Here is a 25,944-nt window from a genome sequence, read left to right as displayed (position 1 = left end):
GTGTGTATGGAAAAAGACAAAGACAAAACAATTCCTGTTAAAGATTATATTCTTCAAGGTTTCCACACTTGCCCCCCAAACAAATGTACAGTCACAAGCAATATATGAACACACATATACATGTATTTATAATATATGTGTATGTCTATTGTATACTGTTTATGTACATTATGTGTGTAAATATATGCATGTTTGTATATGTATATATATGCCTTATTGTGTATAAGTATATGTGGAATGTGTGTGTGGTTGTATGTACAGATACATACATGTGCATATATAGCCTAATGACACATAATACTATAAATAGTAATATATTAATATATATCACATTTAACTTGATTATATAATACAAACAAAATGGTTATTATTATTTTATTATATATGCATGAAATACATATTATATATACACATATTATGTTTTCTTTCTCATGAAGATATAATCTTTTTTAGGACAAAAACTGTTTCACCTTTTTCTTTGTAGTTATTCTCAGCAAAGTGCTTAGCACACAGTACATTCTTGTTGATCATCTCAGACTGTCCAAAGAACAAATACAATTGATAAATTGATACACATTATGAAAGGACATAAGACATCTATGTTAGATGTATCCTCTTTATAAATGGTGCTACATGATGAAAATCAAGTTGTTGTTGTTGTTATTTTTGTTGTTGTTCTCGTCGTTGTCATTTATTCTTGAAGTGGACCATGACATCAGGGTGATGTCATGACTTGCAGTGAGTTGGATTTAAGTGAGAGAGGGCTATCCAAAAGTCACCAACCTCACTCTCTCCTACAGAGTTATCTGGGTCCAGTGGCAAAAAATATATCAGGATGACTAGAGATAGCCTCAAAAGTTTAAAGCAATTGGGGTTAAAGTAACTTGCACAGGGTCACATATCTAGTAAGTGTCTGAGGTGAGATTTGAATTCAGGTCCTCCCAAATTCAGGGCCAGTGCTCTATCCACTGCACCTCCTAGCTGCCCCTGACAGTCAAATATTTCCTTGGAGAGGAAATAAGAAGTTAGCAGAAGTGTTTTCATTACACATTTGTCAAAAGCTAATGAGAAACTTAATTATATGTGTACAGCATCATCTCAATTCAATTCAGCAAACATTTATGAAGGTTCTACTCTGTGTCAGGCCTCTGAGAGGTGATTAGGATATAGATTTTATAATGCAATAATTCTTGCTCTCCAACTACATAAATCTGAGAATTTGATACACCCAATTCAGGGATAAAGACAGAGATGATTTCATCATGGTTCTTGTTTTCAGAATTGAAGGGGCTAAAGGAAGGGATATAGAAGGTGAAATTCATCCAGGATTTTGTAACACAGAGTTCTAATAAAGGCAATTACCAATCATGGGAGAGAAAATGGGTAGAAGTTTCCTTAGGGACTTGGTCTCTGGGATGAGATGTGAAGAAGATACTAAAAAGGCTGTGGAGGAGGAAGCCTGAGAGGAGGGGATAAAGTTTAGCATGGCTGAGGTTTCCGAAGATCTTATTCCATTAATTAGGCTGCTGATGAAGAGATTGTAGAATAATTGGCTAGAAAGGCTAGAAAGGATGAGTAGAAAATGTTGTTTAGTTGTTTAGTTGTGTTAGTACTGTCTGACTGTGATCACATTTGGAGTTTTCTTGACAAAGTTACTGGAGTGTTTTTCTCCAGCTCATTCTACAGGTGAGGAAACTGAGGCAAATAGGGTTCAGTGACTTTCTCAGGGTTACACAGCTAGTGTCTGAGGTTGGATATGAGCTCAGGATGATGAATCATTCTTAACTCCAGGTCTGGCATTGCGATCTACTGGAGATAGTATTCCAGATATTAAGAAATAAAAATACTATAGGGGCAGGAAATGTCAGACATGTGAAGTAAAATCTTTCCATACTGCCCAGAGTAGAAAATACACAAAAATGAACAATGTAAATTAAAGCTCGATATTTATGGTGTGTGCTATGTTATTCCACAGAACCTCACCTGGCCCCAGCTCTTGAAATATCATTTAAAGAGATTATTTTGCTCAGGTTTCTATTGAGAATATCCAACATGAGTCTCAAAATACAATAATCAAGAAATAGGGAGGCTGGCATTATTGTCATCTACCCCAAATTCTCCTGAAATTTCTTTTATTATACTATTATATATTTTAAAATGCCCTATTAATTTTTTAAAATGTTATTGCTAATGAGAAAGAGAATATATTTATTTTTTTGTCTTAGTCAAAAAATTATTTTACTATCTGGCTCCAGCCTATGTTTCCTTGGCATTTTGAACACTCTGTGTATATGCCAAATTGGCTTCCTAGCTGTTTTTTGGAAGTTGAAATTCTATCACCAACTTAACATTTGTACAATATATCCCCCATGCCTGAATACACTCTCCTCTCACCTCTATTTTTGTACCCCATGCTCCCTTCAAGGCTCAGTTCACATACCTCTTCCTAAAAGTTTTTTTTCAGATTTTCCTCTTTCTCATTTTATTGCTTTCCCCCCCAAAATTACTTTAACTTTCTTTCTAAATATTTTATATTAAATAATCTGTGTAAATGCAATCTATATGCAAATAATAATCTATCTATCTACCAAGTATAATGTTACCTCTATGAAGGCAGGGACTAATTTATTTTTTTACTTTCTACTCCTAACACATAACATAGTACTTTGCATATAATAGGCAATCAAATCCTTATTAAATGATTTTTTTAAAAACATAGATATATACAGGCAAGCTTTGTGGCATATCTTAAAAGACAATATCCACTGTGGTAAGATTATTGGAATTTGGCTGATTCATTGGGAGGGGCCACACCTGGCCTGCCCTGAAGTGACTTATGCTGCTGTCAGAAGGAGGAACCACTCTCCACAGACAGTTTTTAAGTACCTCCCCTTTTGGGGGAGGAAGATTATATGCTTGCTGAGGGGAGTCTCAGTCCCATCCAGAGTCTCTTTCCTTTCTGGTGGTGTAAGCAACAGAAGCAGATGCCCCAGGTAGTGAGTTAACATAAAATCCCTTATTTCTTTTGAATTATCTGAACTGGAAGAGAGTTGGGGATTATATAGACTTAAGTTAGAACCAGGAGGATTATCTGTATTTCTTTTTCCCTATTCCCTTATCTTTGATTTATAGTAATTTCACTTTTGCTATTTATTTTATTCCCAATTAAAAAATCTGATTAGTTTGTGGAAAAGAGGCTGTAAGGCTCCTTTCTTATTTGCCTGGGAGAAATATATAAAAAGGAAGTTTTGGAAGGGAGAGAGCTTTGGACCTAGAGGTCCCTCATTATTTCCAGGACCCCAATATTATGGTGAGCCACTCAATTAACTCTCCATATATTAAATTTGGTCCCGACACCACCTACCTTAGAAATTACTTCTATGTGGTTGGTCACCAGTAGATATTGATGTTGACATGGCAGAGATGATAGTGCAATCTAAAGTACTGTGACCTGAAGACAAATGCCAAGATAAGTGGAAGTCCCATAATAATATCTCCATAGAATGCTATGAGCCCAACTCCCTCTCATTCATTACAACTTATTGAGAGTTGTCTTGATCAGAGTCAACTAATTCTTGATTATTCAAGTTCCTAGAAGTGTTTCTCTACCATTAGTCCTTTTTGGCCCTGCCCTAAACTGTATTAAAATAGGCCATAGGCATTGATGGATTGAGGGAGATATATCTATATTTGATGACATGCCCAAACTATAAGAAATACAAAAATCGGTCAGTCAATAAACATCTGTCTAAGTATATACTATGAGTCAATAAATGTGCTAGATATAGAGGATCCATGTAGAAAGAATGGACAAATCATCCCATCAGGAGAGGCACCAAGTACATACACAATTACATCTAGAATAAATGTAAAGAGAATAAATATGTGATAGTTAAATTTATGTTGTTCAGTACAAAAGATGTGAGGACTCATTGAAGAAATAGCAGCAAGTCAGAGATTCTGCCAAATACAGCAAGATCAAGGTAAAATAGAATGTTAAAATAAAGAAAGCCTCCTAAAGCCATGGAGCATGCAGAAGCTGATAATCAGAGAGGGAGTAAAAGACCAAAGGATGTTCAAATATTTGGGTCAGCTGAAGCCAATTTACTATACCAGAACCAAGAAGACAGCAAAACTGAGAACAAGGTGCACCTCAAAAGTAGCCTTTCATACTTTTTTTGTGTTGCAGCAAGATTGAATGCCTTACTTCCAAGAACCTACTTTATGGTGGCCTAGAAATGAATGTGATTATTTATTTATGTTGGTATTACTGAACAAGCAATGGATCTAGAGTCAAGGGACCAGGATTTAAATTCCATATCTGTCATTTACTACCCATGAGACAGTCCAAAAATCACTTGTCTCCTCTAGATCTTGATGACCTCAAAATTTTGTTCCAATTCTGTCTGCGATATCAAGAAGACAGGGTGAGGTTCTTGCGTTGTAGTACACCACAATATACTTTAGCAGCAGTCATCTCAAATTCTTTGATTGCATTACTAACCATATTGTATTTTAAGCCATATATGTGAAGCATTTTACAAACCTTAAAATGTGGCTCTAAGAAATGTGAGATAATATATTTTTTACAATATAATTATGAAATAATACCATGAAAATTATGATAGCCAAAAAAGTCTGTTGACCTCTTAGCATACTTAATGAATGCTTAAGAAATTATATGAGCATACTTTACCTACATTTTTATATCTACAAATTATAGAAACTACCTTACATTTTATATCTACAAAATATAGAAACTATCCATTATCCTTTCTTCTCTGTACCACAGTCCCTTAGAATTTGAGTTTTAATTTTATATAGAATTTTATCATCCTGATTAAGTAGCACCATCAATCCAAACCTTATTGGCTATAGAGCTAAACACAGAGTCAGTATGGTGAGATTTTTTAAAACAGCCATCATACTTGGAGTAAAGAAGGCTAGATCCTCATCCTGATTTTGCCAGTAATTTGCTGTGTGACTCTGAGTAATTAATTTATCAAATGAAAGCATTGACTCAAATGACCTTTAAGAACTCCTCCCTTTCTATATTTCAGTGATCCCATTTATTGTTTAGACCACTGCTCTTCAGACCACATCTAAGGGCCTAGAGCACAATGGCTAGATTAGAAGCTATTCCAGTGGGGCTCAGTTCCATTCAGTTATTTTTCAGTAATGTCCACTTCTTCATGGCTCCCTTTGGGGTTTTCTTGGCAAAAATGCTGGAGTATTTTGCCATTTCCTTCTCCAGTGGATTAAGGCAAACAGAGGTTCAATGATTTACTCATGCTCACACAACTTGTAAGTGTCTGAGGCTGGATTTGAACTCAGGAAGAAATCTTCCTGTTTCTAGGCCCAGCACTCTATCCATTGAGCTATCCCAATTTTCTCAGTGTATCTAAGACCCCAGTTTCAGGCTGGCTTCTGGGTTTCCTCCAATTTCATTGTTACAACCTGTTGGTTTATAGGTAAGCTTTGAAAGGGCAAGGCCATGCTCTGACACACTTGTGCAATAAATTTAAGGATATTGTATTTTAAAATGGCAGTTCTGTCTCTCACCTCCCTACCTGCACCCCACATATTCCATTAATATGACCTAAACAGCAAAATTCAATAAATAGAAAAATGAGCAAAGAAAGAAGGCAATAGTTTAATCATTTAATAAATGATGACAAAGCCAAGGAGAGAGTTTTCTCTGAATATGAGCTTTAAATCTTTACAGATGGGGTCAGCTAGGTGGTGCAATGGATAGAGCATCAGCCCTGGAGTCAGGAGGACCTGAGTTCAAATCTGGCCTCAGACACTTAACACTTACTGGCTGTGTGACCCTGGGTAAGTCACTTAACCCCAATTGTCTCACTAAAAAAAAATCTTTACAGATGGAATAATCTTCAATCTTGAAGTCACCACAGTTCTAAATCGCAGATTGGTAAAAGAGCAGAGCTTGAGTAATCTTGTAGACCTTCGAAAAGTTATGTTCTAGTTGGATGAAAAGTATAATCATTTTTAAGAAATAGGGTTGCTTTCTTTAGAAATCCCCCATTTAAAGTGAACTGCTAAAAGCAATAGGCAGTATTGCTGAACTGAAATATTTTTCTTTATTTTAATGATATCCATATTAACAGTAGCCTGCCTCTATCCATGCATTCATCTGTGCTTGAGTTAGCTATATGCAACCTTTCAAAATCTATATTGCAACCTGTGTATTTACCTATTGGATTCAGGGGACCAACTTGTAGCAACATGAGGCAATGTGCTCAAACCCTCATGATTTCTGTGCTAAACTAGGACCACTATGATAATGTAGTTACGTCATGTCTATATCTGTCTGGCAACTGGGATTTGTAGAACCATATAAAAACAAACTCTTGAAGATGCCAATATTTACCTTGGGTCTCCCCTTTCTGCATGCTTTTTCAACATTCCCTCCTCCACCTTTCAAGGGCATACTGCTATCATGATGTATAAAGAGAAATGGCAGTGTACCAAAATAAGAAATGTCCCTCCCTATCACCTTGAAAACTAATTTAATGAATTAATTTACACTAAGGAATTGGTAATGATTATTATTGCTACCAGAGGATTAAATATTTTGACTGAGGAAAACTGATTTTTCAAAGATCACTGGAAGATATCGAGCTGTGTTCCTATAAGGGAAATTTGACATGTAGTGGAGAATGTTAAAGATTGTCCAGCACTGGAGAAGAACAAATGTTCTGACTCAGTTGAGTACAATGTTTCAGATTCAAGATTAAAACAAAATAAGATTCTCACAGACTAAATAACAATTAATGAAAGGAAGTTACTTAATAATAGCATAGAATTGACATTCACAAATGAATTGCATTGATTCAGCATTCATTGATTGGCCATAATTCCCCTTCCTTCTCTATTTGTTATAGTGGTAGAGGTGACAGTCTTAGAAGAGCAGTCAAAATTATGAAGCCCCTGATTCATTGTGTGCTATGTTGAAAACAACATACCTTAGGTGATGAAGAAGTGACATCAATGGCTTGAGGCTTAGTCAGCTAGATTAATTAAATTTCAATCATTTATTAAGTTCCTGCTGTGTGTCAGGAACTATACAAAATAGTGGTGATGAAAAGAAATGCAAACAAACAAACAAACAAACAAAACAAAAACAGTCCTAGCTGTCAATGAACTCCCAGTCTAATAGGGAAGACTACATGCAAACATCATGATAAAGTGTAGATAATCACTGAGGGAAGACACTAACATTATGGGTGATTATTAAATACTTCCTGTAGAAGATGAGACTTTAACTGAGAGTCAAAGGAAGTCACTGAAGCCTATAGATAGAGATGAAAAGGGAGAGAACTGAAAGCATGGGGAATAGCCAGTGAAAATGTAGAGAATCACAAAATGGAAAGTCTTGTTGGAGGACCAAAAAGAAGGTGAAGGTAACTGGATCTTAGAGAATGATAAGGGAAATGAGGTTTAAGAAGATTGCAAAGGAAGGAAAGGGTCAGGATAAGGAAGGCTTTAAAACTCAAAGACGTAATTTTATATTTGATTCTCAAGATAATAGGGAGGCATTGGATTTAATTGAATGCTCTGTGTTGGGTTGAGTGAGGGTGGGGTTGACCTGGTTAGACCTGAACTTTAGGAAGATCAATGCAACAACTAAGGGGAGAATGCACTAGAGTGAAGAGATAGGAGGCAGAGGAAAACTAGCAGGATATTGCAATAGTCCAGGGATGAGGAAATGGGGACCTACAGCAAGAGGAAAGGATAAAAGTGGATATATACATGCATATATATATATATATATATATATATATATATATATATATATATATATATATATATATATATGAATGAGGAAATTAAAGTATAAATCTATAGGACTTTTCAATAGATTGGATATGTGAGGTCATCGACTATGACATATTGAAAATAACATAAATTGCTAACCTAGGTGACTTTTATTTATAAGGAAACAAATGAGAAAGGAGTGTTGTAGTTGTTGTTGTTGCTGTTGTTGTTTTAGAGGGGAGCAGATACAGAACTAATTAATCTAACCTGTGGCAGAAGTGTCCTTCCTATTATATGAAATATACTTGTTTTAAATTTTAAAAGGAATTAAACGTAGTCTGAAAACTACAGGCTAGTGAATGTGACTTTGAATCAGTAAAACAATGGTTATAGAGTACTTAAAAAGGGTAATATTCATTACAAAAGGGCTAGCATGACTTTATCCAGAGCAAGTCATGACACATTAACTTAATTTCCTTTTTTTTAATGGGCATCCAAGACTAGAAGCTCACAAGAATTTAAAGATAACTTATCTAAATTTTGAGAAACCACTTGACAAATTTTCTTTTTGTCATTTTTCAAAAGATGGAGAGATGTGGGTTAGATGTGCAGAAAAAATGTATTTAGAAATGATTGAAGTACTAGACCCCCCCCAAAATAGCTATTATTAGCTATTTGTTATTAATAACTATTCAATGTCATTTTGTTAGGTCTCAAAAATCGTGCTCCAAGGAACTGTTCTAAAGAATAATGCTTGCTCCACCATTTTTTTCAGTGACTTGACTAAAAACATAGATGGCACATGCCAATTTTCCAGGTAACACAAAACTGAGAGGGTTAAACAGTGTGTTGGATGATGTTCCAGGACCAAAAGTGATCTTTACAGAAAATTATGCTTGGCATTAATTTGTCTGAAAAGATTTGAAGTGATCATAAAGCTCAATTACAGTTAACTGTACAATATAATATGGCAGCTGAAAATGCTAATGTGATCTTAGGCTGAAGAGAGATATGATTTCCATGAATGAGGCCAAATAAAATGGTCTTTTCTCAATTATCCTCCTTCTTGGCCTCTCTGCAGTTTTTGACATTGTCAGTCATCTTCTCCTTAAAACTCTTTTCTCTCTAGATTATCAGGGCCCCACTCTGTCCTGGTTGTTTTCCTACTGCTCTGATCTTTAGTATTCTTTGCTGGATCATCTTCAAGGGCATGTGGGATAACCATGGGAGTCACACAGGGCCCTTCTCTGAGCCTTTTCTTCTTCCTCTGTACTATTTCACTTGGTAATTTTGGTTCCCATGGGTTGAAATATCATCTCTATATTGATGATATTTAAATCTACTTATCCAATTTTAACCTATCTGCTGCCTATTGGATATTCTGAACAGTTGACCCCTATCTATCTTTAACACATCAACATTGGAATTTATTATCTTTGTTTCTAAACTTTTCCCTTTTCCTAATTCATTGTTGAGGGTACTACCATTCTTCCATTCTTCCAGCCTCACAAACGAGATGTTATTCTCAACTCTCTCTCTCTCTCTCTCATTTCTCCCATATGCAAACTATTGTCAGAGCATGTCAGTTTTAACTTCATAACATGATAACGTCTTAAATATTCTGTCTACTCTTCTCTGATGTTGCCAACACCTTAGTCACTTCTCCTTTTTCCTGCACTACTGCAAAAGAGTCTGAGGCCCAAACAAGAAATAGAGATCATTACTGAATGTAAAATGGATTGTGTTGATTAAATTAAATTTAAAAGGTTTTGCATGAACGAAGCTAATGCAACCAAAATTAGAATGCAAACAAAAAAAATTGGGAAAAAATTACAGCAAAAGCCTCATTTCTTAAGTTTATAGAAAACTGAATCAAATGCATAAGAATACAAATCATTCCCCAAATTAATAAATGGTCAAAAGATATGAATTGGTAGTTTTCATAAGAAATCAGATATCTATAGACATATTAAACGGCTATAAATCACTATGAATTAAAGAAATGCTATTCTCTCTGTCTCTCTCTCTCTCTCTCTCTCTCTCTCTCTCTCTCTCTCTCTCTATCTTGAGTTTTCTTCCACAAAGTAACTAATACAGAAATGTGTTGTTTGGGGGTTTTTTTGGTTTTTTTTGTTTTTTTATGGGGCAAAGGGGTTAAGTGACCTGCCCAGGGTCACACAGCCAGTAAGTGTTCAGTGTCTGAGGCCGGATTTGAAATCAGGAACTCCTGAATCCAGGGCCGGTGCTTTATCCACTGCACCACCTAACTGCCCCAAAAAGGTGTTTTACATAATCTCACAAGTATAACCTTTATCAGATTGCTTACATTCTCAGTGGAGGTTGGGGAGGGAGGGATAGAATTTGGAAATCAATTATTTTTTTTAAAGAACCTGCTGTCAGCAGAACCCACAAAAGAATGGGCTGAGATAATTTTCCAACCAAAGATAGCTTAGAAAGTCAGCAGGAGGGGGTTATGTTCAGGGGCAGAATTGGAACCAAACCCATGATCACACTAAAATACATCCAGTAAGAGGCAGGCCTTGCCAGAGAAAGAGACCCCTAGAGCCTCTGAATTAGCTGCAGTGTCAGTGTCATCTGGGACTATATTCACAGTATGGTAAGAGGGCTGAGTAGTTGGCCAGGAGAAGATTACAGGGATCTCTGCTAGTGCTGAGTTGAGAATTTGGTGTTTTGCCCCTGCTGAGCACCAGGAAGTTGGCTTGATTTGCAGTGTCCTAGGTGGAAGAGTGGCACAGGCTCATCAGAGCTAACAACCATAGCACACAAAGTTTTGTTCCATGGTTAATTAACAAGTTGGCCTGGGTTTATCTAAGGGCCAGAGAACAGGCCAGGAGAGTGAAGACCCTGCTCTCCTTAAGGTGTACCTACTTAAACCCCCTGAAGTTTGGGACAGCACATCCTAGAAGCAATGCCCCACTTTAACAAGGAGTTAAAAGTCAAGTAAAAGATGGGAAAGATGAGAAGACAAAGATGCAGACAATAGAAAGTTTGTTTAGTGACAAGGAAGATCAAGGGGCACCCTCAGAAGATGATGCCAACATCAGGGATCCTTCATCCAAAGCTTCCAAGAAAATTATGAATTAGTTTTAGGCCATAGAAGCACTCAAAAAGGACTTTGAAAATGAAGAGAGGTAGAGAGAAAAGTAAGAGAGGTAGAGGAAAAAATGGAAAGAGAAATGAGAGTGATGAAGGAGGGTCATGAAAAAAAGTCAACAACTTGAAAAGACGAATTGGCCAAATGGAAATGGAAGTATAAAAATGCTCTGAAGAAAATCATTTCTTAAACATTAGGATTGAGCAAATTGAAACATGACTTTATGAAAAATCAAGATGCAATGATACAAATACAAATGAATAAAAAAGTAGAGGGCAATGTGAAATATATCCTTAGGAAAACAGCTGACCTGGAAAATAGATCCAAGAGAGATAATTTGAAAATGATTGGATTACCTGAAAACCACAATCAAAGAATAACTTTGACATTATCTTCCAGGAAATTGTCAGGGAAAATTGCCCTGATATTCTAGAAGTATAAGGTAAAATGGAAATGGAAAGAACTCAATGATCACCTCCTGAAAGAGATCCCAAAATGAAAACTCTCAGGAATATTATAGTCAAATTACAGACCTCCCAGGTCAAGAAGAAAATTTTGCAAGCATCCAGAAAGAAGGACTATGGAGCCACAGTCAGAATAGCACAAGATCTAGCAGCTTCTGCATTAAAGGATTGGAGGGCATGGAATATGATATTCCAGAAGGCAAAAGGATTGGGATTATTACCAAAAATCACCTACCCACCAAAACTGAGTATAATCATTCAGGGGAAATAATGAGACCAATGAAAAAGAGGATTTTCAGGATTTTATGATAAAAAGGCCTAAACTGAATAGAAAATTTGACTTTCAAATACAAGACCCTAGGGGCAGCTAGGTGGTGTAGTGGATAGAATACCAGCCCTGGAGTCAGGAGTACCTGAGTTCAAATCCGGCCTCAGACACTTAACACTTACTAGCTGTGTGACCCTGGGCAAGTCACTTAATCCCAATTGCCTCACTAAAAATAACCCAAAAAAACAAGACCCTAGAGAAGCATAAAAAGGTAAACAGCAAAAAGAAAGTGAGTGATGTTAAAAGGTTAAACTGGTTACATTCCTACATGGGAAGATATGTCTAACTCATAAGAAATTTCTCAGTATTATTGCTGATGATAGAAATAAATTTAGACAGGGGGCACAGTTGGGAATTGATTTTGAAGGGATGATATCTGTAAAGTATGTATTTTTGTTTATTGTTTTTATTTCTGGTGTGGTCATAGTTGGGTGACATGCACGGTGTTTAGCAGTGGGTAAGTGTTTTGGGACTGGAATCAGATTTGGGCTCAGGTTGTCCTGTGTCAAGGTGGGTGCTTTGTCAACTGTGTCACATAGCTGCCCCATGATGACGTCTTTAGAGTAAAATTGAGGGATGAGATGATTGCTCTGGGGGAGGGGGAAGGAGAGAGGTAGAATGGGTGAAGTCCCACATGAAAGAAATAGGAAAGGGCTTATGGGGTGGGAGGAGAGATGGGGAAGTAGCAGGGCAGTGAATGAACATTACACTCATCAGAATTGGCTCAGAGACATTAATTTTATCAGAGTTGGCTCAAGGAGGGATTAACATACACACTCAATTTGGTGGATTAATCTATCTAAAATGGGTAGTGGATGAGCCTTACATTCATCAGAATTGGCTCAAAGACCTTAATCTCATCAGAGTTGGCTCAAGTAGGGAATAACATACACCCTCAAGTGGATGGAGTAATCTGTCTAATCTTGCAGGAATATAGGAGAGGAAGGGGATAAGGAGGGCGGGGTGAAAGAAGGGATGGCAGATTGAGGGAGGGGGCAGTCAGAAGCAAATCCCTTTTGAGTAGGGATAGGTTGAAAGGAGATAGATAATGGAGTAAACATCATGGGGAAGGGAATAGGATGGAGGAAAACAGTTAACAATAGTAACTGTGAAAAAGAGAAAAGGAAAAAAATGTACAAAAATATTTATAGCAACTCTTTATGGTGGCTAAGAATTGGAAATTGAAGGAATGCCCATCAAATGGCGAATGACTAAAAAAGTGGTGGTATATGATTATAATGGAATATTATTGTGCTATAAGAAATGACATACAGAATGATTTCAGAAAAACCTGGAAAGACTTATATGTACTTATGTATTGTGGGGTGAGCAGAATAAGGAGAACATTGTACACAGTGACAGCATTATTATTCCATGAGCAATTGTGAATGTCTTAACTACACTCAGGAATACAATGATCCAAGATAACTGCAAAGGAATAATGATGAAGCATACTATCTACTTCCAGAGAAAGAAGAGATATTGATTGAACACATACTGAAGCATGCTATTTTGTGCTTGCTTTTTTTTTTACTTGAGTCTTTTTATATAAAATGACTAATATGGTAATGTTTTACATAATTATACATGTATAACCTATATCTGATTGCTTACCACCTCAGGGAGAGAGGAGGGTAGGGAGCGAGGGAATGAGAGAGGAATAAAATTTGGAACTCAAAACTTTAAGTAAATAAAGAAATAAAGAACTGCTAGCTTTAAATAAAATAAATAAAACAAAATAAAATGTGCTATCCTTAGCTCATAAAAAATAAATTAAAAAAATAAATAAAGAGCCTGCTGGTATGTCTTCCTTCCCCAAGTCTCTCCTTATTCTAATTCATCCTCCATTTAGTTGCAAAAGTAATCTTCCTAAAGCACAGTTCTGAAACCATATAACCCTCCTAAGTCAATACATTCTAGTAGCTCCCTATCTCCTCTAGGATCAAATATTAAATCCTCTAAGCCCTTTATAACTTGCTCCTCCCACTATTTTTTCACCTTACATACTCTCTCCTCATGCACTCTATGAACCAGTGATATTGATTTATTTGATGTTTTTCAAACTGGGCACTCTATCTCTTGACTGAGCATTTTCACTGGTTGTCCAATGTGGATGGTAGGTTCTTCATTTTAATCTATGGATTTCCTTTATATTTTTTTTCAATTTTTTTCTGTACATAACTTGTTTATACATAATTATTTGCATATTTCCTCTTCAATATGATTGTGAGGTCTTTGAAAGCAAAATCTGTCTTTTACATATTATTTTGTATCTCCAGCACTAGCAACATGTCTGAAACCTATTGTTAGTTCCTTAAGGAATATCTATTGACTGACTGATTAATAGTTCTGCTGATGGGGCAGCTAGGTGGCACAGCGGATAAATCACCGGCCCTGGATTCAGGAATACCTGAGTTCAAATCTGGCCTCAGACACTTGACACTTACTACTTACTTACTTGACCACTGGCAAGTCACTTAACCCCCACTGCCCCGCAAAAAAAAAAATAAAAAAATAAAAAAATAAAGAAAAAGTTCTGCTGAGCTCTGACTCAGTCAGACCATATTTGTGTTCATATTTGGGCACCAAGAATTTTAAATTACTAACATTTCTATCTCCTCTTTCCTTTTGTATGTATTTTTCTATTGCTTTTATTAATACAGATTCAGTATGGTCTTCTAGACAACTTTATTTCTTTGAAGTAAATTTTGTAATAGACCAGAAATAAGGAGAACATACTAAAGGTAGAACAACTACGATAATCTCTTACTTTATAAGAATTTCAACCATTTTTTTTTTAATTTATGGTAGTCCTTCCCTAAATTTGGTAGGACAAGAAAATAGATATTTGGTATTGATTGGCACAGGAGACAGGTGAGTGACTATGGCTTGTTTTTTGATACATATTATCTTGGCAAAATGGTTAACATTCTTATTCTACTTATCTTCACAGACATAGTGAGAGTAAGATGCTCAAAGCATGTCTTTGCTCTCCCAAGGTAGAGAATGACAATAAAAGATCCTGCTCTTAAAATCTTCATGAATTGGCAAAAGGTCAAAATGTTTGGGGGTTTGGACTAAAAAACTCGCCATCAACATAAAAAGGAAGAAAAAGTGTCCCTTGTGGCCACATTTGTGTTTGGGGGCAGGTGGGGGAGGTAGAAGGGAGAGGTAGGTGGGGAAAGATGTCAGACTTTCCCCATACCTTCCATGTTAAGAGATCCAGGACTAGCCATAAGTATTCTAACTAGAACATAATTAACAAGGAATAATCACTTAAAATAGCCCTAGGGCTAGCTCCTGCCTCTCCACATCCTATCAGTGGCCTCCAGTTTCTGTATTTCCTTACCTTGGGATAATGTCCTGCAGCCTGCACCTCCACTTCAGCTGATGGTAACAATTCATGCTTCTTGCTCTATATCTACAAGTTCTATTTATGGATTCAAGTATACTTGTACTTGTACTGCTTTCCTCCTAGGGCTGTTGTGAGAATCAAATGAGATAATATATGTGACAATGCTTCAAAACTATATAGATGTGAGTTACTAATATCTCTCTTATAGCTCTAGCTATGACATGGTATACTGAAGAAAATAGGCAAATTTATCTTTATCTTTAAAGAGACAAATTATGATTAAAAAGATGCCATAAACAAATCTTGGTTGGTCAAATCATATTTTTTTTAAAAAATCACTATTATTTCTATATTCCTTACTTTTGATTTCAGAGATTATGTGATTGATTGAAATTTAACACCAAAGTCCCAAATATGTCTTAGGCTAGCAAGATAGGAACATTTCCCCCCCACTTATTCTTGCAATTTATTAAGCTAATAAAATCATACTATATCTCCTCGGTTTTACCCTTTAGTTTTAAACTCTTCATCTGCTACAAAACACATTCTTCCCTTTTGTCCAAAATAATTATCAATGCACAGTTATTTAGAGCATGTCAGGCAAAATAGAAAAGATTTTAAATGTAATGTTTCTGCCTACCAACTTAAAACTTCACTTCATCTAATACTAATGTGTTCTAAATCTCCAACTAGCAACACTTCAATTTAAAGTATTTTTAAGAGGACCTGAGATTAAGATCACTGAATTTTAAACTAGAAGGGCCTTTTGAAATCTAGGCCAATTGTGGGAGTATGTCACATATTTTAGCTATGTTAACTTTTCTCAAAGTTAAAAGAATGGCCATTGTTCTTGCCTAGAGAAAGCATACATTGCTTTTCTTTTCTTTTCTTTGTTTAGGTTTTTTTTGCTTTTCTACATTACATTATTTTTTGCTTTTCTACATTACATATTCTGTCTTAGGAAAACGAGGGATCTTACCCACATTTTCATTTATGATCCTATAATAATGATGACCTTGAGAAATGTTAACAAATTATTTAAGGTATAATTATAGGAATAGTAAAGTAATGCAATTAAATTAATTAAGTATTTGATAAGTACCTACTATGAAAGGGGTATGCTCTCTGTGCTAGACATTGGGAATAGAATGATAATAAAGCAGTTTCTGCCCTCAAGGAACTTATATTTTATTGTGGATAACAGAGGGGAAAAAGAAGGGAGTAAGCATTTATTACCTAATATATACCAACCACTGTTCTAAGAACTTACAAAAATCATCTCATTTAATTCTCACAAAACCCCTTTAAGATCAGTTCTGTTATAATCCCAAATGAAACTAAAGCAAACAGAATTTAAGTGACCTGACCAGGATCACAGAGCGAGTAAGTATAGTAGGTCATATTTGAAGTTAGAAAGCAATATGTACACATATAAGTAAATACAAAATATATACAATGTAGTATTATGTTGATGGAGGATATTTTTCCAAGAAAGATTCGTAGAGAGAAATGAGAGGAATGAGGTTCCATGGAAGGCAATGGAGAATTGTGGGCAAAGAAGGAAGCTTTAGCTCAGCTAGATTTTGGCTTTGAATCACAGAGGATAATCATGGACCATGCCCTTAACAGTTATAAAGGTAATGTTGATCTGATTGTCAATCTAAGAGGATGAAGTGAATGGAGAGGAGTGGGAAGGATGAAGCAGAAGTTGCCTCCTATATGTCTGCTTCTGTCCTGCCTCTGGTCTTGCCCAGTGCTCAGGATAGGAATTAATGGCATCCTGGTGCTATGATAGTTACAGAGTGCTGAGGCATGATTGAGAAACTCACCATTAGCCAGGTTATATTTCCTCAGGACTCATTTGAAAATTTACTACATTATCTCCCCCAGTTTGTATGTGAAGGAAAGAGATCAGAAGGTGTTCATAAGAATCTCTGTTCCTTGAAGGATGGATGATGTGGAGTGTGAAGGAAGGTAGCATAGATGTCAAGTCCCTGGTCCTGCAGGCCAACACTTAGATGTGGAGTCTGTCTCACTTTAAGGGAAGATCATTGGTATAGATAATAGAACATTTTTTTGGAGTCAGCAAATCTTACCTCAGATGATTTCTAGCCGTGTAACTGGGAAAGCCCTTTAACCTTTCTCATCTGTAAAATGTCATAATAGCATTTACCTCATAGGGTGGGTGGTACTGTGAAAAGAGTGCTGATCTTTCAGTCAGGAAGACATCTTCCTGAATTCAAATATGGCCTCAGACACTTCCCAGCTGTGTGACCATGAGCAAGTCACTTAACCATGTTTGTCTCAGTTTCCTCAACTGCAAAATTAGCTGGAGAAGGAAATGGTAAATCATTGAAGTATCTTTCCCCAGAAAACCCCAAATAGGGTCATGACAAGTAGGATACAACTAAAATGACTAAACAATACTACCTCATAAGTATGTTATGAGGCTCAAATGAGAAATACACATATACAAATATGTGTGTATGTATACATGTATATATGCACACACAGATTATATTTATATACATTTATATATATACATATACATTCATATATACACATATACATATATATTCATATGTATATATACATATACATTCATATAAATATGTATATGTGTGTATATATATATGTGTGTGTATATATATATACATATATATATATATATATATATAAAGTTACTACTACTACCGCCACCACCACCTCCACCACTACCACCACTGCTACTACCTACTTTCTTTTTCAGGTCTGACGAAGCTATTGCTTTCTTTAACAAACTAATGCCACTACAACCTGACTTCCGAACTGAATAAGACAATACTTATAAGATCTTGATTATTAACATAAACAATCTTTTTCACCCCTGATCTTATTGGGAAGGCCTCTAATTTATCTCCATTGCATGTAATACTTGGAGATAAATTAGAGGCCTTCCCAGTAAGATCATGGGTGAAACAGGGATGTCCATTATCACCCCTATTATTTAATATTGTCCTAGAAATGTTAGCTTTAGCAATCAGAGAAGAGAAGGGAATTAGAATAGGCAAGGAGGAAACAAAACTATCACTCTTTGCAGATGATATCATGGTATACTTAAAGAATCCTAGAGAATCAACTCAAAAATTACTTGAAACAATTAACAACTTTAGCAAAGTAGCAGGATATAAAATAAATCCACATAAATCATCAGCATTTCTATATGACCAACAAAGTCCAGCAGCAAGAGATAGAAAGAGAAATTCCATTTAAAGTAACGGTAGATAATATAAAATACTTGGGAGTCTGCTTGCCAAGACAAACCCAGGAACTCTATGAACACAACTACCAAACACTCTTCACACAAATAAAATCAGATCTAAATAATTGGAAAGATATCAATTGCTCATGGAACTGGCAGAGCTAATATAGTAAAAATGACAATACTGCCTAAATTAATTTACTTATTCAGTGCCATACCAATCAGACTACCTAAAAATTATTTTATACAGCTAGAAAAAATAATAACAAAATTCATCTGGAAAAACAAAAAATCAAGAATATCCAGGGAAATAATGAAAAAAAATTCACAGGAAGGTGGGTTAGCGGTACCAAACCTGGAGCTTTACTATAAAGTGGCAGTCATCAAAACTATTTGGTACTGGCTAAAAAATAGAGTGGTAGATCAATGGAATAGGCTAGGCTCAGGAAATGCAGTAGTAAATGACACTAGTAATGTAGTGTTTGATAATCCCAAAGACTCCAGCTTCTGGGATAGGAAGTCAGTATTTGACAAAAACTGCTGGGAAAACTGGAAGATAGTATGGCAGAAATTAGGCATAGACCAACAGCTTACACCTTATACTAAAATAAGGTCAAAATGGATACATGATTTAGACATAAGAGGTGATACCATAGGTAAATTAGGATAGAAAGGAATAGTCTACCTATCAGATCTTTGGAAAGGAAAACAGTTTTTGACCAAACATGAGATAGAGTATATTATAAAATGCAAAGTGGATGATTTTGATTATATTAAATTAAAAAATTTCTGTACAAACAGAGGCAATACATCCAAAATTAGAAGGGAGGCAGAAAGCTGGGAAACAATTTTTGAGGCCAGTACTTCTGATAAAGGCCTCATCTCTAAAATATATAGGGAACTAAATCAAATTTATAGGAATCCAAGTCATTCCCCAATTGAGAAATGGTCAAAGGATATGAACAGGCAGTTTTCTGATGAAGAAACCAAAGCTATCTATTCCCATATGAAAAATGCTCTAAATCTCTAATGATTAGAGAGCTGCAAATTAAAACAACTCTGAGGTACCACCTGACACCTATCAGATTGGCTAAAATGACAAAAAAAGAAGATAATAAATGTTGGAGAAGCTGTGGGAAAATTGGAACACTAATTCATTGTTGGTGGAGCTGTGAACTGATCCAACCATTCTGGAGAGCAATTTGGAATTATGCCCAAAGGGCAATAAAGCTGTGCATACCCTTTGACCCAGCAATTCCACTTTTAGGTCTTTTTCCCAAAGAAATCATGGAAGGGGGAAAGGGACCCACATGTACAAAAATATATATAGCTGCTCTTTATGTGGTGGCAAGGAATTGGAAGTTGAGGGGGTGCCCATCAATTGGGGAATGGCTGGACAAGTTGTGGTATATGAATACAATGGAATACTATTGTGATGTAAGAAACGATGAGCAGGAGGAGTTCAGAGAAACCTGGAGGGTCTTACATGAGCTGATGATGAGTGAGATGAGCAGAACCAGGAGAACATTGTATACAGTATCATCAACATTGAGTGTTGACCTACTGTGATGGACTATATTCTTCTCACCAATGCAATGGTATAGAAGAGTTCCAGGGAACTCATGATAGAAGAGGATCTCCAAATCCAAGAAGAAAAAAAAAGAACTGTGGAGTATAGATACTGATTGAACCATACTATTTCTTTTGTTTTGGGTGCTGTTGTTTTTTTTTTTCTATTTTGAGGTTTTGCATTACTGCCCTGATTTTTTCTCTTATAACAGGATTAATGCAGAAATAGGATTAATGTTATTATGGATATATATATGTGTGTGTGCATATATATATATATGTATATGTATATAGATATATAGATATAACCTATATCAGATTACCTACTGTCTAGGGGAGGGGAGAGGGAGGGGAGGGAGGGAGAAAAATCTGAAATTGTAAAGCTTGTATAAACAAAAGTTGAGAACTATCTTTACATGTAATGGAAAAATAAAATACCTTATATGTAAAAAATAAATAAAGTAACAGTAGACAATGTAAAAAAACCAAAACATAATCTTTGAGTCTTACAAACATTCCATTTAGTTGTGAGAAGTAGTTTCCCACCTAGTTGTTTCCTCTTTGAGAACAAGATGCTTTTCATTTCCTTTAATTATCAGGATCACCATTTTTTTCTACTTGAGCTAAAGTCTATGGTGGAAGAGTGGGGTTGGATAGGAGGGGACAAGGTAATGATTATTTATTAAGGGCCTTCTATGGACCAGGCTTCATGTTAAACCCTCATTTCAAGTCACATGACTAGGAAAAATAAGACCTGAGTTTCAGATTGAATTCAAATCTTCTGACTTTTGAGTCATATGCTTTTTCCACCCTAACATACATTTTTTTTTTGCAGGGCAATGGGGGTTAAGTGACTTGCCCAGGGTCACACAGCTGGTAAGTGTCAAGTGTCTGAGGCCGGATTTGAACTCAGGTACTCCTGAATCCAGAGCCGGTGCTTTATCCACTGCGCCACCTAGCCGCCCCCCCTAACATTCATTTTAATAAGGTTTGTCACTGAAAGATTTACATTTACATCAGTAACAAAATGATGAAAATATCTTTATCGTCATTAAATGAAACTTTGTGTAGGGATCACTGTACTAACTCTGGCACATAATACATACAATATTAGAATATAATAACAGTGCCAACAAAAATACAAGATAAAGTATGCCACAATGTAGTAAAAAGATTGCTAGACACAGAGTTAGGCACAGAAGCTGAGTTCCAAATACAAGACTGATTAGCAGTGTGCTCATTAGCAAATTACTTGACCATTCTAAGCTTCAATTTTCCCATCTATAAAATAGAGATAATAAATTTTGTACCACTTATGTCATAAGACTGATGAAATAACCTTGAAATGTTGGTATTCTTAGTATTATTGTTACCATTTTTGGCATTGTTAATATTGTCATCATTATGATTGTCATTGATATTGATATTCCTATTATTTTATTGTTATAGGTCATGGAACATGTGTAACAAACAGTATTTCTTCATAGAACTGTGAGTAGTAACGCAGAGAGGAAAGTGAGCCTATAGAATGATTCATGTTAAAGCCACCTAAGCCAGATCATCCCCAGAATACTTAAAGGTGAACCTGGAAGAAGAAGAACAAATAAATTTTAAAAAGTAGAATAGAATTGTCAGTCTTCTTATGGTGATTAATTCTCATATAATGGGAGTGAAACCAGTATGTTTGGACCCTAATGATTCCCTACCATACTAAACTTAATGTTCTGTATAAGAAACCAAAAATGATGCATAAGAAGATGAAATCAGTAACAGTAGCTCTTTTAGACTAAGCACTCAGGGAATAGGGAAGGGTGATAGTGGAAGGGGAATTCTGTGCACTACAGGCAATATAATTTTGAAGGCACTGAGGGATAGATTTTCAAGATATCTGAGTAGTACCAAATGATAGGAAAAATCACAGATGGTATGATGATTTTTAAAAAGCCAAATGAAAGGATATCAACAACTACCATCCCATATGCCTACGTTTTATCTCTATAAATTTTTTATGAGAACAATATGCACATATATGAATACTATCTGATGAAAATATGAGAAGAGAAATGCTAGAATTACATAAACAATTTTGTACAGGAGACCATCATTTCACACGCATAATTGATATGTGAAGAGTAAGAAAAACTGGCTGTGTACAATGTATTAAGTAAAAAAGTAGTATTTGACTCACCAGCAAAACAACCTCTGACAACGTTTGCCTAATATGTATGTGAAAATCATATAAGTTTCTTCAGTAGATGCAACTACAGATATGTGTTTGTTCAATACTTCTCTAATTATCAATATTAAGTGTAGCTTAAAAGATGAAGGAATATGCTATGAAATATTGTCACTATAGTTATATAGAGCATGCCCTACACAGAGACCAAATATGATCACCCCCCCCCAGATTCTAGTGTTTTGACTCCCCCCAATAATTCCTTGCATTTATTTTTTATAAACTCTCATGTGTTCATAGGCTCTTCCCCTATAGAATTTTAACTCCTTAAGTGTAAGGATAGTTTTACTTAGGTCTTTATATCCATAGTACCTATTACAGTCCATGGCATATAGTAGTTCTAAATCAACATATCTTGATTAATTGATGACCATATGGATTGCATCTAGCCAAATAATAGTAAAGGGCCACAGAAGGAAGATCAATTATCATTAAAATAATATCAGATTCATAAAGGAAAAATGAAGTTAATAGGTAACGTCTGTTGTCAGAGTGAAGACATGTAGTCGGACAGGCATCCCATTCACTTGAACAATGAGATAAGCCTGGAATTCAAGAGGAGAAAGAAACTATTCTGGAACATATGGGAGAGGTTATACAGTACTTTCAAAGATACAAAGTTACTCTTTAACCTAAAACCCTTCTTTTTCACACTAATATTTTCATGTTGATACTGTAGAGCTTGGAACAAAAAAACAGCAAAACTTAAATGTGAAGAATAAAAATTGTTGCTAACCCAAAACTAAATGTCATGGTAAGTGTGAGGGCTGTTTCAATTTTTTCAGCTGATTCAAAAGGGGGAACTTCCCTATTTGAGTTTCTGGAAGAAGTCTTTCAAACACAACTTAGATGCTCATTTTCAGGTCTTTCCAAGTGTGATGAATAGGTTGCCTTTCTACAAAGACATTCAAAATATAATAGAGATATCAGGTACTAGGCAAATTGTATTTCACACACCACAAACTCCCTCTTTCCCCTTTCCCCTATGCCACCCATAAAGTAAATACACTTAGTAAGACTGCTGAATAAATGTTTCTCATACACCTTGGACTTGCACTGTCCAAGCAAACCACAGAAATATCATGGAGGGTTGCTGGGTTCTAGATCTCCTGGCCAATCCTGACATGCTTTTAATCTTTCAGATGCAAGACCATCATGTTGTCTGTTCACCTTTTCTTCCAAAAAGGAATACCAATGAGGGATTTTCTTCTTTTGAGAAGCTGGTACAACACCTGACTCTTGAACTCAGGAAGATTGAAATCTAAATTAGCCATGTCATAACCCCAGTTGTCCTAGGCTGTAAACATGAGTTTTTAGGATTGCTAGTATTTGATATGAGTACAGAAAGGGAAACATGCAGAAAAAATATAGCCAGAAATGAGATTGCTTAAACCCCACTCTCAGACAAGGTTGGGGAAGCACAGGCTGATTGCCATTTGCTTCTCCTACAAATAACTATTTTCTTCTCCTGGGATATAAATCTGGAAAAATATTTACCTCTTCCATCCCCCTTCTCTGCACTTCCTTCAACCTAGAAATTCAATAGATAGAAAATACTTGAAAAAGAAAAGAATAAAAATGACATTTTAAAACCTTTCAATTTATAAATCAAATAGAGCAAAAAATGATTCTCTAACCAATGTTAGTACTATCTATAGTTCAGGTGTGAATCATCTTAGAAACATCTCCTGTCACAGGGCACTAATCCTAGGAGGTCCCCATTTGTATTCACTAGGAACTGGGGTGCTTGGGAATGAACCTTCCAAAAAAATGCCTATGCCCTGTAATTTCATCAAGATGATATGGGGTAATCGTCAAATTGATCAAGGACTCCCTGAATCACCCCTCATTACAAGCACAAGTAAGAATTACCTATAAAATTGGTATTGAATCTCTTCATGCATCTATGAGTACTTTATCATTCTTGGTAGCAATAATTCTGGCAATGCTCATCAGAGGTACATTTTAATCAGATGATAGCACCACTGATGGGTGATAAAGCTAAAATATATTTTAATATAATTAGAAAATTTTAGCAGGGACTTAAGCCCTGCATTTGCAGCAAGACTTTTATAATACCAATATCCAATTCTTCAGCATACCTTTGATTTGTAGAATGATTCTTATTAAGTATGATATTTTTCAATTGATTATATAATCAATATGTGATAGGGAGATATTAAATGGTTCTTGTACTAGATAAGGTGGTCTCATTTTTCATTTCAGTAAAGCAATGACACAGGAATGACATATACTTTGCTTTTGTCATTGATTTTTTTTTTGGTCAAACATTGCTAAGAAAAAAATGGATGAATTAAAATGGAGAAATTAATATTCTGAGATTGTTCAGTTATAGACAATCTAAAATCCTATTGAAAAGCTAGAAAGGGACTTCTTTTTCACTCACCTGATTGTAGCTCCTATAGTTGTTTTTCCTGGAGGGTTAGTAGATAAATTAATGGGAAAACAGTGATAATGGAATGGGGGGGGAGGTCTCAGATATGAAAATTGATAGGTTGCCAAAGGGCTTGCCTTAAGTAAAATTAGCTGGGGTCAATGAAGTTTCTCTTCCAGAACACAGAAGTCTCTTTTGCTTAATGTCCTTTTGGTGCCTCTCACCCTCTAAATACATCTATATGTTGAGAAAATTCTATTACTTTTGTGTTTTTTGTCATTTTGGTCACACTGTATTGTTCTAATTAGGAGGAGGAGGAGAAAGAGAATGAAAGGGAGAGGGAGGAAGAGAGGAGGAAGGTGAATAGGAATGGGAGGAAAACGAGAAGGAGTGGGAGGAAAAGGAGACAATTTTCAAGTCTACCAAACTTGACTTTGACTCCTGGGAAAATTCTAGAACAAAATGATTTTAAAAGATGTTTAATGAATATCTAGAAAAGGAAGCAGGAATTACAGAGAAACATCATGTGTTTAGTCATGACAGATGAACCTCATTTCCTTTTTTCTGACAGGATTACTACATTAGAAAATAAGGGAATACAGTGGATTTAGTTTACTTAGATTTCAGTAAAACCTTTATAACTAGACTTATAGAGAAGAAGAGATATGGATCAGATAATCATATAATTAGACAATTCCAAAACTTTTTGGGCAACTGGTGGCATTTAGTGCATTAGCAAGGAAGTTAGGAAGACCTGAATTCAAATGCTGCCTCAAACAACTAGTTGTTTAACCATGGGCAGGTTACTTATCCCTCTTTGCCTCAGTTTCCTCATCTATGAAATGAACCAGGTAAGAAAATGGAAAATCACTCCAGTATCTCTGCTAAGAAAAACCCAAATGGAATCATGGAGAGTTCGACACGACCAAAAGAACTCAATAACAACAACAACAACAACAACAACAACAACAAAATATTTGGATGACCAAAATGTAGGCATCAAGGACTCATTTTTAATGATTATATTTCTAAATGGCTGGGGGGTTCCAGCAGAGTACCTCCAAAATATAGATATTTTTGTTAATAAGTTAGATAAAATGGGTAGATGAAAATGACAGAGCTAAGGATAGCTAACACACTAGGTGACAAAGTCAGGCTAGAGCATTGGACTGAATCCATTAAAAATAAATTAAATAGGAATAAGTGTAATGTTTTCCACTTTGATACAAAAGATCAACTATAAGATGGGGTGGGGCATGGATAGATAGCCTTTCTGAAAATTCCCTGTGGGCTTTAGTAAACTTAATGGTCAAAATGATTCACTAGTGTTATGTTGCTGTCAATAATGGCTCTTATAAATATGAATTATTTCCTTATATTTATTGAAAATAAGACCTTTATCATAGAAACTTGCTTCAAAGAATTCCACCTCCCCACCCACAACTGACTACTTCTCTCATTT

The sequence above is a fragment of the Dromiciops gliroides genome, chromosome 3 (genome assembly GCF_019393635.1).
Source record: "Dromiciops gliroides isolate mDroGli1 chromosome 3, mDroGli1.pri, whole genome shotgun sequence".
Lineage (NCBI taxonomy): Eukaryota > Metazoa > Chordata > Mammalia > Microbiotheria > Microbiotheriidae > Dromiciops > Dromiciops gliroides.
This window is presented reverse-complemented; position numbering follows the sequence as displayed.